Source organism: Nicotiana tomentosiformis, chromosome 2 (assembly GCF_000390325.3).
Source record: "Nicotiana tomentosiformis chromosome 2, ASM39032v3, whole genome shotgun sequence".
Lineage (NCBI taxonomy): Eukaryota > Viridiplantae > Streptophyta > Magnoliopsida > Solanales > Solanaceae > Nicotiana > Nicotiana tomentosiformis.
In genome coordinates, this window is record NC_090813.1 from 90,921,473 (window position 1) to 90,933,344 (window position 11,872).

An 11,872-nucleotide genomic window follows, 5' to 3' on the forward strand; every position below is an offset into this window, starting at 1 on the left:
TCCTCTAATTTGGCGAGGCAGTGTAGTATAGTTAGTATTTATATACACTTCTTCGACGTTGCGACTCAAAGAAGCCATTTTGTCAGCAACTCTGTTTGCTTCTCTGAAGAAATGCTTTGTGATAACTCCATGTTGATCCACCAGTATTTTAATCTGCCTCACTTTATTGGCAATCCTTTAAGGTGTAGGCTAATCACCAGAAATGCAGTTATGTAGTGACGTGGAGTCTGTTTCACCAACGATAAGATTGAGCCCTTTTTGTATGCACCCGTTGATAGCAAACATTAGTGCACATACTTCAGCCTCGTTACTAGTTCCATGCCCAAGAGGTTTGGCGAAGGCCATGGTAAATTTGCCTCTACTGTCTCTAATAACTCCTCCCGCACCACATCTACCATTTATACAAGAGCCATCACTATTAACCTTAACAAAAAGAATGGGGGATTTGACCAATCCCAACCTTTTTGTATAAGGGTCCAAGAGTGGACCAGTTGTCAAACTAGAAGCTAATGTCTCATTTGCCAATATTCCATAAAATATCAATGTACACCCTATCTTTGATGCCACATATAGATTTTCAACTATAGGATTGACCTTTAGTCCATGACTTAAGGAGAGGATGTGAACCTTGAGAATATTTGGCCTTTATGAATTGAGACCACATAGAATCAGTGGTTCTAAACTTCCACCATTGCTTAGTATGAAGAGCCAAACAAATGTCTTCAAGTTTCCTGAAATTGGCACCCCCTTCCTCATAAGGAAAATAGGAATTGTACCAAGATACCCAGTGATTCTTGCCTCCCTCCTCAATACCAGACTAAAAAAATCTAGAGATATACTTTTCAATCATGTCAATAATGCCTTTGGGGGATGAATAACAACCAATGTGTGAATATTGAGGGCTAATAGAATATGCCTTATGAGAGTGGCTCTACGTCCAAAAGAGAGGAACTTTAGATGCCATTCCCTGATCCTGTTAATAACCTTAGAGACCATGTCAGAGTAGAAGGCTAATTTCTTCCTCCCGGGTGAGAGGGCACCCAAGATACTTCATAGGGAAGTGGTCATACCTCATACCTAGAATTCTATGAACTCTAGTGATGGTACTTTGTGGTATCCCAAGAGACATAGAGAAGCAACATTTGCTTTTCTTAATCAGTTGGCCAAAATCCTTCTCATATTGGGTTAAAGTCTTCAGTATGAGTTTTAATGATTACTTCATACTACTGCAGAAGATGATAGTATCATCTGCAAATGAGAGATGGTCGATCTTAAGTCCTTGACCATTCATAAAGTAACCTTTATAACTGTTGTTGGAAAATAGATTATTGAGCATCTGAGATAGTAGTTCAGCACCAATAATAAATAGGGAAGGGGAGAGGGGGTCTCCCTGTCTAAGACCTCTTCCAGATTTAAAGAAGTCATGTCTGCTACCATTCACTATTAGAGAATACCAATTGTTAGAAATAAATGTAGATTAGATCAATCTACTCCTCTTCAAAGCCCAATTGTGTATTACCCCAATATTTTAAGTGAGGACATATTGAACATTTAAAAAATAATTTAAGTCCAAAGAAAGAAAAAAAAGGAACAAACTAATAAAACAAAAAAAAGAAAATAATGGAAACAAAAATGGCCGAAGCCCATTAGAACAATTCTGCCAAAGAATTGAAAAGGGTCAGGGGAAAGGAACGAAGCAAAAGCTTCAGAAGGAAAGAAAAACGATAACAGAAGAGGGAAAGAAGGAAAGGAGGAAAGAAAAGAGAAAATAAGGAGGAAGAAGTCGATGCAGTTGAGAAATCTTAAGTACTAATCGATTCTACGGGTAATACTTGAGCTTCTTCTTCTGATAGATTTTAATTTCGTTTCCCATGAATGAAATATTCTATAGAGTAATAGAATTTTCACCGGTTCATTCACATAATTGAGAATTATCTTTCTGAAGAATACAATGAACTTTATGAAGTTGGATTAATAAATTATATGAATAGGTTGAAGTTGATAGATTAGTAATTACTCATCGCGTGGGTAAATATAATCCGACAAATTAAGAGTCAAATATGAAACCTCAAGGGTTGGGTATTCTAAATTAGTTACGAATTAGTGCAAACAAGTAAATTAACACGAGATTGATATTGATGTGATTATAGATTGATTGAAGAAAGTCGTACAGATCGCTCGAGTTGACGAGTTTGGTATTTCGACATGAGTACTGTGAGTAGTAACCTTACCGCAATTTGTGTTTTCATAACTTGCATGATTTATACATTATTTTGAAAATAAAATATGTTATCGAATATTTAAAATTGCATGTGGGACAAGTCCTTACTTGATATGGTACTGAATAGTTTACTTGAGATATTTACAGTTATTTAAAAGGTTCTCACTGTTACTAGACATGTTTTACTGTTATTTGAGATATGATTACCGCTACCGAAATTGGATTACATGATCTGATAAGAATTGAAATGCCCTGTACTATTTTGAAAATGCTTCCATGTGAATATTTACCGTTTACAAAGAAAAGTATAAATGGGAGGAGACTTTGAAGGATCCCATACCTCACGACGGGTTCGTTAGACCCGGTGCACCTTGTATTTACAGATTGCCGCTTACAATTATAGCCCTTACTAGTGGGAAGGTAGAACTAGCATACAATTATAATTTTTCCTCGAGTAGGGACTTACAGTTATATTTCACTCCTTTCACGAAGGGGTCCACGCAGTGATACAGATTACATGGTCCTTTCTTGGAAACCTCCCAAAAAAAAAATTTTGCTATGAGACCTTGTTTACCGAGTTTATTACCGATTTGTTAAATTAATTTATGTTACAGGAAGTACATGAATATACTGATTATATTTATCATTTTTGAGAGGGCATTTTATTTTATGATAGTTCTAATTATTATATAAGCATGTTATCTGACTTATCCCCAATTAAAAATGGTTGTGGTTAAGAGTTATTACTCACTGAGCTAGCAACTCACTCCCCACTACTTTTTTACAGAGACAGCAGTTGACGCAGGAGAGGATTTTGTTAATTAGAGCGCACAGGTTAATAGTTCTTGGTGAGCCTCGCACTTTTTCGCGTGTGCGGAGATTTTATTTGTTGTTATGGTCTTTTTTTGAACTCTTAGAGTCGTTCCATAGTCATTCTTTTAGTGCCATGAGTATTCTTTGGTTATTGTAGACTTATGATGGGTATTGCACTTTCTTATTGAATTGGAGATAAATTAGTATTTCTGGTTATTAGTGGGTTGATTATTAATAGCGGAGACTTATTTTGGTTAATTGATAAGTTGTTGGCTGGTTGATTTGATATTATGATGGTTAGTTGATGATTTTGAGACATGAAATTATTTTTGGATAGCCCAAAAATCGGAGAAACTCTGTCCTTTTTTCTGTAAAATACTGATAAGGCGTACTTGGGAACACTTGCTCCTAAGCGCCGGTCATGATCCTAAATTAGGTCATGATAAAGTTGGTATCAGAGCTTAGGATTTAAGTACCGAGTTATGGAGCAATGTTTAGTAGAGTCTTGTTCATGTGTATGTCAATGCCCATACTTATAATCTTGAGGATACTAAGTATTTAGGATGTTTTTCTTTCTTTCATTCCTTGATCGTGCATTGAGATAACTTGAGATTGACTTTGGAGTATTTCTTTCGCAGATGACTAGGACACGCACACCCTTATCTGTTGGACGTGATGCTGGACGTGGTACTACCCGAGGTGGCAGTCAAGTTGGGGTTCATCAAACTAGAAGACAAGCCGCTCCTCAACCTGAAGTTGTGAACATGGTCCAACCCCAAGGTGCTATGCCAGATCATATGCAAGAACAGGAAGTTCAGGACGCTCCGCCACCAGTGTCAACTATTGTACCTACTGTTACCTTACCTGCAGACGCAGTGGCAATGTTATTGAATGTGTTAGAGGCATTGGTGCCTACTCAGGGTGGAAGTTAAGCTCCTCAGGCTACTTTACATACACAAGCACCTGCACAGACTTAGACTTTTGGGAATAAGGAGGTATCCCTGCAAGAGTTCCTGAAATTGAAATTACCAAAATTCACAGGTTCTGATAATTCAGCAGATCATCAAAGTTTCTTGGATGAGACACTAAAGGCATTACGTGCTCTAGGATGTTCTAGCGAGAGGGTTGTGGAGCTCGCAACATACAAACTACAGGATATGGCTAACACATAGTATGGAAATATATTGCTAGGAAGGCCCGCAGGAGCAGCCCCACTGACCTGGGACGAGTTCAGTAAATTATTTATGGATCATTTTCTTCTAGACAACCTGAGGCAAAAATATGCTAGAGACTTTGAGAGATTGGTTCAGACTCTAGATATGGATATGTCAACCTATAATACAAAGTTTTATAATCTGGCGAGATATGCTCCTTACTTAGTGCCTACCCAAGAAGCTCGAGTTCAGAGGTTTGTTGATGGGTTGGTTGGTCGTCTATACATTGTAGTAACCCCACATATGAAGACTTTGTCCTACTCTGATGCAATCGATCTCGCTAGAAAGATTGAAAATAAGGGACGTGATGAGCATGCAACCATCGATTTATGTAAGAAGGCCAAGACAAGAGGATCTTTCAATGGCGGTTTTAGTAAAAATTGCAGAGTAGGAAATCAGGGACAACAACAACAGGGTTCTCAGATAGGAACACATTTGTCTTCACAGTCCACATACATACTGATAGGCCTGATGTTAGAGAAGCTTTGAGGAGCATAATAATACAGGTATGGGGTGAAGAATTTAGGAAGATAAGCTCCTTGATAGAAGGAGACCACATCATTAAGAAGGTCCCCTGGTATAATGTTCCAGCAAGATTGGTAAAATTTGCCTGTTAGACCATCTGGTCCTGGGGAACTGCCAGGATCAATGGAGAACACAACACTTTTAACCTCCTCAAGAACAGGAATAGTAGTTAAAGCATAATTGTCATCCTCAAAGATCGCTTTTTTAACAACCCTCAGAATACTGCTATCCTCAAGGATATCTTCATGTCACGACCTTAATTTCCCTCCGTATAATATCGTGATGGCACCTAGTCTCTAAGAGTAGGTAAGCCAATTTATATAATAATTAAGCCAATTTTTTTTAAGAATTTGAAATAGAGTTTAATACATGTACCGAAACAAAAGCGGAAATAAGATACGTGGTAATAATTATAACAACCTCCCAAGACTGGTAATACAGAGTCACGAACTCTAGTTAAATATAGACTGTTCAAATACAAGCTGGCAGTACAAAGAAAGAAAAGACTCCATGGGACTACGACTACCAAGCAGCTCTACCTCGAATCCTTGCGACTAACAAGCTAACTCTACCCGAGTTCGATATCTCCAATACCTGGCTCTGCACAAAAATGTGCAGATGTGTAGTATGAGTACACCACGGTCGGTACCTAGTAAGTATCAAGACTAACCTCAGTGGAGTAGTGACGAGGTACAGTCAAGACACTCACTAGATAAAATAACTTGTGTAGTATAGCAATATAAGTCTAATAATGGAAAAATAGAAATCAGTAGATGGCAACAAAGTCAACATGTGCATATAGGCAGTAAAGTGATAAGAACACCGAGAAAAACATCATTTAAAACCAAATAAGCTATATAAAGTACAACCAATTAATCAAGTTGTCTAACACAAGTTTTCACAACAAAGTCACTCCGTGGTACCTCGTCTCATAGTAACAAATCACGGGTCTCAACCCACCATCTATACTCATGACACCTCGTGCTCACATCTCGAATCACAACCACACGGACAACTCACGTGCCAATATATCAATATAAGGATCCGCACGAACAACTTACGTGATGCACAGACAACTCATGTGCCAATAACATAATCACCCTATACTCACGGTACCTAGTGCTCACATCTCCAATCACAACCCGCATGGACAACTTACGTGCCAAAATCACAATCCGCCCGGCATAATCACAGGCTCAATAGCAACATAAAACAAATAATACCAGAATACATGGGCAAAATTAATAAATGTCAAGTTTCGTTCTCATGAGCTAGTATAAGTATTATACTATGGTGTATGCTTGTGCAAGTGTACTACTACAACCCATATCAACAAGTAATATCAAGGATATCGAATAGCTCACCGAGACAACAAGACAAGTTACGCAAAGTGTATAACAAACACAAGGAAGATCACAACACCACATAAAATCACCAACACAATACGCCCACATCATCACACATTATCCTTGACATTGCCACCTTTATCTCTCCTATAGATACCTGTATCACTCCGCCCTGACAATATCAATAGCCACCATTATCTCTCCTGTAGCTACCCTTATCACTCAGTATAATAGTCACCCTTATCACTTCGTGCAATAGCCACCCTTATCACTTCGTGCAATAGCCACCCTTATCACTTCGTACATTCAACATCAGTGAAATGCCACCCTTATATACCGTATAACAACAATGGTGAAATGCCACCCTTATACTCCGCAAAACAACAATCAAACCACACAACAAATCACATATACTATCATCACAACAACACAACATGATCAACTCGTATCACAAGTACCCAATGGCCACAACCTTTCCAAAGATTCCACGATATCAATAATTTCACATCAAGTAGCCCATGGGTCAACACAACGTGTATTGTATCTCAATGACAACAACATGAATGGAAAAGTAACTCAGCAAGGAACAACATCTTCTTTAATCACAACTTCAGGAAAAATAGATAAATGCCTCTTGATAACTTCAATTTCAATTTATTATTTAAGAATAAACTCAATAGTGCAAGTATCTATACAAAAAGGCAACCTGACAATAAAAGAATTCACGAAATGGTTAAAATAGTAATAATTCCAAATAAGCATATAGGATCAACTCGGCATGTAAAGAATGTGACAAGTAACTATGACTTCAAACAAAACATGTAATAGTGGACATGGAGAATAAAGGATATAACAAGTGCCAACAACTTCCAACTGCCAACATAAAGATGTCTTAGAGTTTTAAATCGATAGAATTTCCACATATAAGCCCAAGTACGTACTCGTTACCTCGCGTATACGGCTTTCACATTACACAAATAGTACAAATGACTCAATTCCTAAGGGGTAGTTTTCCCATACAAAGTTAGGCAAGATACTTACCTCAACGAAGCTAGACCGATACAATAAAATGGCCTTTTCGTGTGAAACAACCTCCGAACGGCTCAAATCTAGCCAAAATAATTTCATAACATAATTAAAACTCATAGGAACCAATTCCGGATAATAAAACTTCGGTCTTTAATTAAAACTAAAAAGTCAACCTATAAGCCAACCATACCAAAATTATCAAATTCCGATATCGAATCGCCCTTCAAATCCTCATTTTACATTCTTGAAAGATTTTACAAAATTTCCTATTTTCGTCCATTTAATTCACTAATTTAATATTTTAAATGAGTATGGAATCATGAAATATAGTCAATTTCGGATAGAGAACACTTACCCAAATCGAACTCGTGAAGAACCCCCCAAAAATCGCTCAAAACCGAGGCCTCTAACTGAAGAAGTGATGAAAATGACCAAACCCTCGACTTTAAATATTCTGCCCAGTACTTCCACATTTGCGGACAATTATTGCGCTTCTGCGCGCTCGCATTTGCAAGAAATTCACCGCATTTGCGGCCTCCACTTACCTGCCCAGGAATCGCACCTGCGAAATACCCCTCGCACCTGCGGTGCCGCTTCTGCGATCCAAGAAGCTCACCTACGAAGACTTGCCACCCAACTCACGTCCGCACCTGCGTGCATTAACTCGCACCTGCGAAGCCGCATCTGTGGGAAAAATATCGCAGATGCACAAGACCTCAGCTCCCAGCTATCTCTCTTCTGCGCCTTCATAACCGCACCTGCGACCATCTCACATGCGCCCAGTGGTCCGCAGGTGCGACCACACTAGAACTCTGTCAACCAGCCTTAACCAAAAATGATCCAAACTATCCGAACCTCGTCCGAAACTCTTCCGAGCCACTCAGGGCCCCGTCCGAATATACCAACAAGTCCCGTAACATAACACAGACCTACTCGAGGGCTCAAGTCATATAAAACAATTGTCGAAACTATGAATCGCACCTCGAATCGAACTTATGAGTTTATGAAAATTTTAAATTCTATAATTTGTGCCGAAACATAACAAATAAACCCAAAATGAACTCAAATTTTGTACACCAATCCTAAAAGACATAACGAAGCTATTCCAATTCCCAGAATCAAAATCCAAACTCGATATCATCACAGTAACCTCCTGGTCAAACCTCTCAACTTTCCAAAACTTCAACTTTCCAAATTTCGCCAAAATACATCAAATCAACCTACGGACCTCCAAATCCAAATACGGACATACGCCTAAGTCCAAAATCACCATATGAATCTAGTGAAATCATCGAAATACTATTCTGGGATCGTCTATATAAAAGTCAAATTCCAGTAAACTCTTTTCACTTAAGCTTCTAAAACAAGAATCATCCTTCCTAATCAATCCCGAATCATCCGAAAACTAAACCCGTCCACACACGCAAGTCATAATACATAATACAAAATTGCTCGAGGCCTTAAGCCACTAAACGGGACTCAAATTCTCAAAACGATCGGTCGGGTCGTTACACTTTAGTAGTGAACAAGTGTTCAAAGAATTTTAAAGTAGCTTCTCCAATCTCATTGTTCCCCTCCACCCAATTACCCTCCATGTATTTAATATTTTGAATCATCAAATTTTTTCTCCTATTCTTAATAACACCATGGAAGAATGCTGTATCGGCATCACCATCTATCAACCATTTGACTCTGAACTTTTGTCTTAAAACACTGTCTTGAAGCTTTAGAAATCTAGTGAATTCAACTCTGGCTCTGGAAAAGTTCATTCTGTTGTCAGGGAAATTATTGGTCGCAGAGGCATCCTCCAAACTTCTGATAAAGACCTCTAATTTATAAGGTTCCTCATAAATATCCCCAAAGGCTTTTCTTGACCAAATACTGAGAGATTTACAAGTGTTCTTGATCTTTTGGTGGAGAGTAAATAGAGGATTCCCTACCACATTGATGTCCCAAGCCTATTGAACTACTTCTAAGAAGTCCTTGTGGTCTTCCCAGATATTCAAGAATTTGAAATATCAAATAAAACCAGTGTTGTTAGCCTTACAGGAAATGAGTAGGGGAGCATGTTCAGAGAATAATTTAGACATGTGAGTAATAGAGTTTCCTCCAAAGTTTTCAAACCACTCAGAGTTGTAAACGAGCCTATCAAGTCTTTTTCATATGGTGTGGGGGGGGGGGGGTCTCTGTTATCACTCCATGTAAAGCTGGAGCCTAGAAAGCCTGCATCTTGAAGGTTACAGTTGGATAAGCAGGAGATAAAGTCAAAACTTTCATCCACTCTATATGGTCTGCCCCCTATTTTCTCTTCAGCCCCTGTGATGGCATTGAAATCCCCTACAAGACTCCATGGGCAACTGATTCTACTGGAAATGTTCCTGAGCTCCTCCCATATGGCCACATCACATTTAGCATAGACAATAGACAAGTAAAAGGGGATAGGACTCTGTGATGGAGTTATGTGAACTAGAACATGTTGCTCCTTGTCTTTAACAATATCCAGAGTGCATTTAGAGGACAAAAGATCCATATCTTATTAGAGAAGTTATAGAAGCATGACTAGTAGCCCAGCTTCCTCTTATACTTGTCAATCTTCCTAGCTCCCACCATAGGTTCTTGAAGCAACAAATAAGAAATCTTGTATTCATTTTAAAGGAGACTGAGTCTTTTAGCAGCACCTTGAGAACTTATCCCTCTAATATTCCATGAAAAAGTACTAATCATTGGAAACATCAGGGTAAAGGTTTTGTAGTAATGCCTTTGTACCTTGCTCTTCCTTGCCTGACGGGGCACCCTTGGAGTTATGGGAATTTTATGTATTGAAGCGTCGTTGGATGATTTAATTGTTGCATCTATATTCACTTGTTCATGTAATCGAGAGAGGAATAACTTGTGATATCTTTGCTTTATATTGTTGGTTGAGTTCATTAATTCTTATTAGTAATCGAAAGAGGCTAGTTGAATCATTGATTAAACCTAGTTAAGAGGATAATCGAGAGAGGTTCTCCTAAAGACCAATCCACTACGCATTCTTGTATATCTTCACGTACTTAAATTGGTTGATCTCGTGCGGTTAAGACTTAATCGAGAGAGGAGTTTTTGATGAACGTATGAACTAATAATTAAGTGAATTCGAGAGACTCACTTGAACATTAGAAGTGAATTATCTAGAGTTAGATCCCAAATAATTATCTTGCACCTATCCTATCAAAACCCTATATTCTCCCACTGATAACTTTCTTTGCTTATTCCTTATTTCGATTGTCATTAGTCAATAGTTTTAGATTCTTAGTTAATTTTAGTTATTCATCATATAAATCTCAATTGTTGATTCTCCTGGATAGCAATCAAGCTAGAAATTACGAAAATAATGTTTAAAATCTAATCCCCGTGGATACGATATTATACTATACTATATTTGAATAGCGAGCATAATTTAAGTGTGTGTTTCGAGCTCGTCAAATTTTGGTGCCGTTGCCGGGATTGGCAATCAATAATGTTTGAAATAGTTTGTATTGCTAATTCAGGAATTTTTCTTTTATTTTTATCTTTTTATGTTTGGTGTTCTTTGATTGTGCGCAGGTTACAAGTTAGATTGGTGTATGACTCAAGCTTCTGCGAAGGAAGTGCTACCATACAAGCCAGAAATTGAAAAATAACTACGATAGTTGAGGAAGTAAATAAGTCTCACTGAGATATCAGAAAAGGTTGGGCAATCCTCAACCAAAGATATGGATGGAATCAGTGATGATAATATAGATTTAGCTGCGAGAGAGGAACCCCAACGAAGAGAACAAACTGCACGGGATGCTGAGGAAGCAACTATTAGAGATGAACCGATTATGTGTGAAGAAGAGAGGGGTTGTAGAATTGCTCAAAATCAACTTTTGGGTGTAGAACAATTTGGAAATATAGCTCCCATGCCTGGGAGACCACTTGGAGATTATGCTAGACCGGTCTACAATCAAGGATTATCAAGTATGAGACCACCTCCAATTGCAGCAAATAACTTTGAATTGAAGCAAGGTTTGCTTCAAACCCTTCGGAATTGTTGTGTCTTCAGAGGGAAGCCAAACGAAGATCAAAACACACATCTAATGGACTTAGAGGAGATTATGAACACCTTTCAATATAATGCTGCTTCACAAGATGCAGTATACTTAAGGGAAATCCCCTTCACACTCAAAGATGATGCTAAGCAGTGGCTTCGGAGCTTGCCCACAGAATCAATTAGAACTTGGGAGAAGATGACCAAAATATTTCTTGATAAATATTTCTCCTCAGCTAAAACGGGCAAGTTTAGAAGAGAAATCCATAACTTCTGCCAGAAAGAGAATAAAACTGTTTTGAAGCATGGGAGAGGTTTAAGGAGATTGTTAGAAAGTGTCAACATAGCAGAATTGAACTCTGGATGCAACTCCAGGACTTTTGGGATGGATTAACACCGGCCTCACGTAGAACATTGAGCAATGCAGCTGGAGGTCCGTTGATGAAGAAGACTCAAAAGGAGATAGTCATAATTCTTGACAGTTATCTGAAGATGCAAATCAGTGGCCCTCTGAGAGTGCTAAAAGAAAAAGATCAACTGGTGCTTACCAGGTTGATGCTAACACATCTGTGCAGGTACAACTTGATGCAATGGCCAAAGAGATAAGGAAGCTGACCTTAGCGTCGATACAAAGTGAGCCTCACGCAGCTTGTGATATATGTGGAAGAGAACACCC

At 38.4% G+C, this 11,872-nt stretch overlaps 1 non-coding gene across 1 annotated transcript; it reads right to left on the reverse strand.

Annotated features, from left to right (window-relative positions):
* Positions 1-11,443: 11,443 nt before the first annotated feature.
* Positions 11,444-11,549, reverse strand: LOC117275878 (small nucleolar RNA R71). The gene has a single exon (XR_004506105.1). It is a non-coding gene; the product is annotated as a small nucleolar RNA R71 (small nucleolar RNA).
* Between the last annotated feature and the right edge of the window lie 323 nt (positions 11,550-11,872).